The following is a 5,076-nucleotide window of genomic DNA, read 5'->3' as shown; positions in this document are numbered from 1 at the left end:
TTTGCTGCTGTTTCATTTTACTCCATCAACCACTAACCACTTTAGTTACAAGGTTGCCAGAGACATATAAAGTGGGTCCTTCAGACCACACCAGCATCCACGCGCTGGCAACAATATTTTGTAATCACATTTCCTGCTCTTAATATCATCATTTTCTTATTGAATGTGTTAGCTAGCAATTTGTCACATTTGGCATTTGTGTTAATTTGCCAAGCTAGCCCTATAACTATATAAGTTCCATGTTGAACCTACCTGCCATAAATTGCTATCAAACTCTTGCAAGGAATCCGAGCAAATCAAGGAATTGCTCTCAACCTCAAGTCAAATGACCTGTAAAAGTAGATGAAAATACTGTATGGCTGGATTTACTATTCCCACTATGCCACTATCAATCGGTACAATAATTGTCCTGCCTACAACTTATCTTTAGCTAACAGCAACTCTTGCAATGTTTTATTTTATTCTGGGAATGTTTGTAATTAACAAATGACATTGATCATGTTCCAATGATAAACATTGTTTGCAAGTCTCTACATATGATTGGCACACATACATATTACATGCCCTAACTACTGTGACACTGTCCTTGATTGCCTTTATTCTGGCCTTGTTAGCAGCCGTCATTTTGGCCATTAGATCCATTATCATTCCCCTAACTTTCTCAGCCTGGTGCTGAGTTCTAACTTATATCTGGCCATTATTCCCGTCTGGCATCTGCTGATTGCAACGCCCCCTGCTACTAATAAAATGAATATTTGATGCATTGCTGATGGCCATGTGTGACAGTGTCACTGAATTTTGAAGTTGTTTTCTGCCACCTTGGGAAATGTGAATTTGTTAAAAATTTAGCATTTTGAGCCTCATCTAGATGATTACAAGGCTTTTGTGTATTTTTTATGAACTAATACATGAAAGGCTAAAAATACATTGGATTTATACCAAGTTCAGACTTGAATTGGATTAAGAAAAAATGAAATTCCTATCAGGAAATATTCCCAAACCAGAAATTTGGGCAGAAACCACTTGTGAATCCAACAGAAATGCCTGTGAATCTAGCCAATTTAACCCATTTGTATGGCCTTTTCACAATTGCTTCCATGGCAAACTAGTTGGGAAAAGAACTACTTTTTTCTCTGAAATATAGCGACTCTGAAGTCTGCCTCTAATATATAATTTCAGTATGTGTAAAATATTGTAGCTCTAATGTCATGTTTTTTATTTATTGAAGTAATAGCAGTTCACAAGCATGTCATTTCATAACATTTTAACTTCCGCAGTACTTAGTACCACACTCCCTCCAAAATATCCTGCACAACAAGTCAGCCCAAAACGTTTTGTTGGAGATTGCATCATTGCGGTCCTGTCTGACTGCATTATTACGTGTTCAGTTGCCTGTAATGTAGAGACAAATGTTATTGTTGCTGCTTCTAGGGTAAAATTAGAGGTTTGGAGAAACACATGCACAGGACTTTGAAAATGAGTTAGTGGCTCATAAATGGCTCTTCATGGTTGGGATATGGTGGAGTTCACTGGTTAAAAAACTGGAATTGTCACTTTTATTACTTTACTAGACCACAGCTTGAAAAATACTGCTGCATGTCAGAGAGTGGATATTTTCTTCACTAGGTGGTCAATTCTCACCTGCAACTTTTGAAAATCACCCATGAAAGAATGGTGTTCATCTGCAATTTTAGCAAAACTGTTGTTCCAGATTGACTCTAAAATCTATCAGCTGCAGTTGCTTATTATAGATTTATCATTTAGGGTTTTACAGCTTGATAGTACAGACTGTACAGTTTTATTACCATTCAAGATTTAGTTTTTATTAGCTATAATTTATTATACAGGAATTGTGCAGGCTTATTTCTTTGAAAACATTTGGCATAATATTTAATATGAGAATTTTGAAACTGGCAGGCAGAAATGTGCCATTTCATAAAACTTTAGAAGCCCATGGTTGAGGAGTGAGGACATTTTACCAATTTATTTAGTTTTGATGGATCTTGACTTGTTACTTCTGGGAAAATTGGGAAAAGTTTATATATTAACCTGCAATTTTGAGAATTTCCATATAATAATTATTTTTGAATTTTATAATAAATGAATTGTATTTAAATAATATATATAAATAATTATTTTGAATATATTGGAATTATTTGCCTGATATTCCAGATTTGTATTGTGCCAACTTTCAATAGAAAGTATCTACTGTATTTTAGAAACAAAATTAGACCACAACTGCTGGTGTGATTGAAGCTTTTTGGTTATTTTGTGGTAAATGGAGCCAAATATCATTGTTGAAATATTGTCATCCTGGGACTGGACAATTGAGCAAAAGTCACTGGCAAATTAGAAAGATAAGTCCACCCGTGCATTTACCCTATGCTTAATTTGCATTGAAAAAAGAAGGCACATTTTTGTCTACAATTTCAGAAAATTGTCAAAAAAGGTCATTTTTTTCCTGCAATTATCAGCAAGAATTTTGAGCAGTAATCCAGGTTGTGCTCCTAAATCAAAAAATTATTTTGAAGTGGATTTGAAATCTTTTGCAACTCTTAGAGTTAATCTGTAATATTGGGCAGAATTTACCAAGACTTTGTGCATATTTTTTGAAAATGAAAGTGTGCTGTTTTTCTTAATTATTACCAGAGTAATTGGGCTGAGTTCATAGGAGCAGATGAAATGGTCTATGAGCTCAGGACTTTGCGATCATAGTGGCAAGCCATAGATTTTTTAGAATCAGTTCATTTTTAATTTCCTCATTTACTCAAGATTTAAGCCTATATTTTATACAAGATAATGATGGTATCCACGATATATTACTGTTCTACTGATAGGACTCAAAAATGAACTTGAGGAAGAGCCTAATAAAATCTCTCCTGCCACTATGGACCTTTTGTCTCATTCATGGGCATCATCTGAACTATCCCACAGTTTGGTCCAAAGCCTATATTCATATAAGTCTATTTTTATTTTCTTCAAAATATTGTGGCTTGTTGATATTTGATCAGAAAATATGCAACTGTTCACTAAAATTTGTCCACTCCTATTGAGTATCATTTCCTAGCAAATTTCTTGCATGCAAAAGGTTTCTGTTGACATATTGGTTGTTATGGTCATGCAAGGTAGCATTGAAACTACAATGGTACAACATGAATAGTATAGGATCACATGATAAATTGTATATACATGAATGAAAATATTTTTGGGACTTACTGGGATATNATGCTGGTATCCATGAATGGACCATGATACTTTACTGGTCTACTTATAGGCTGTCTCTTATACACATCTAGATGTGTATAAGAGACAGCCTGTACATTAACCTGCAGCTCTCATACCTGTACATTAACCTGCAGCTCTCATACCTGTACGTTACCCTGCCGCTCACTAACCTGTTTGTCAACTTTATGGTGCAGTATAGGCCTACCCGCCGCCGCTACGGTGCAGTATGAAGAAGATATTATTGTAGCAATCACTCACCGTCCTTCACTAAGTTGTAATATGGCTTTGCTGAGCATGTGCAGGCTCCTGTTGATGCTGCCACCCTCCATGCGTTGGCTGCCAGAGGTTCCTGCATGCCCGTGTCTTGTTACTGCAAAAGCAATTCGTGCTGCTTCTTAATTTTGATTGCCATCTTTTTTGCTCATTTCGATGACTTCCTCCAAGTCATTGTTCATCATTTTCTGTTGACTCGATTATCTGCACATACAGCCAACTAAATAAGCATTGTAAGAAAACTATACCTTACATGAAATACCTTTTATATACCTTTTTATAACTTTTAAATTCAGCTGCTATTATATACATAAGCTACCAGGCTGGATTTATTAAAAAACATAACTATAATTTCAATGAGGGCATACAGTGTGGAAAACATCCACTATGCAAGCCTCAACCTGGTTTTTGAAGCCACAAGTTAGTACATTTTGCAGCAATGGAAAAATTCTCTGATACAAGTTAGCTTTAGAGCTTTGAATTTGTCTTTCAAACCAGACATTATACATTGAATCTCATTATATCCCAGGAAGTCCCAAAAATATTTTCATTCATGTATATACAATTTATCATGTGATCCTATACTATTCATGTTGTACCATTGTAGTTTCAATGCTACCTTGCATGACCATAACAACCAATATGTCAACAGAAACCTTTTGCATGCAAGAAATTTGCTAGGAAATGATACTCAATAGGAGTGGACAAATTTTAGTGGACAGTTGCATATTTTCTGATCAAATATCAACAAGCCACAATATTTTGAAGAAAATAAAAATAGATGTATATGAATATAGGCTTTGGACCAAACTGTGGGATAGTTCAGACAATGCCCATGAATGAGACAAAAGGTCCATAGTGGCAGGAGAGATTTTTTTAGGCTCTTCCTCAAGATCATTTTTGAGTCCTGTCAGTAGAACAGTAATATATCGTGGATACCATCATTATCTTGTATAAAATATAGGTTTAAATCTTGAGTAAATGAGGAAATTAAAAATGAACTGATTCTAAAAAATCTATGGCTTGCCACTATGATCTAAGTCCTGAGCTCATAGACCATTTCATCTGCTCCTATGAACTCACCCTAATTACTCTGGTAATAATTAAGAAAAACAGCACACTTTCATTTTCAAAAAATATGCACAAAGTCTTGGTAAATTCTGCCCAATATTACAGATTAACTCTAAGAGTTGCAAAAGATTTCAAATCCACTTCAAAATAATTTTTTGATTTAGGAGCACAACCTGGATTACTGCTCAGAATTCTTGCTGATAATTGCAGGAAAAAATGACCTTTTTTGACAATTTTCTGGAATTGTAGACAAAAATGTGCCTTCTTTTTTCAATGCAAATTAAGCATAGGGTAAATGCACGGGTGGACTTATCTTTCTAATTTGCCAGTGACTTTTGCTCAATTGTCCAGTCCCAGGATGACAATATTTCAACAATGATATTTGGCTCCATTTACCACAAAATAACCAAAAAGCTTCAATCACACCAGCAGTTGTGGTCTAGTTTTGTTTCTAAAATAGATACTTTCTATTGAAAGTTGGCACAATACAAATCTGGAATATCAGGC

Source organism: Hyalella azteca, unplaced genomic scaffold (genome assembly GCF_000764305.2).
Source record: "Hyalella azteca isolate HAZT.00-mixed unplaced genomic scaffold, Hazt_2.0.2 contig3755, whole genome shotgun sequence".
In the NCBI taxonomy this organism is placed as follows: domain Eukaryota; kingdom Metazoa; phylum Arthropoda; class Malacostraca; order Amphipoda; family Hyalellidae; genus Hyalella; species Hyalella azteca.
This window is presented reverse-complemented; position numbering follows the sequence as displayed.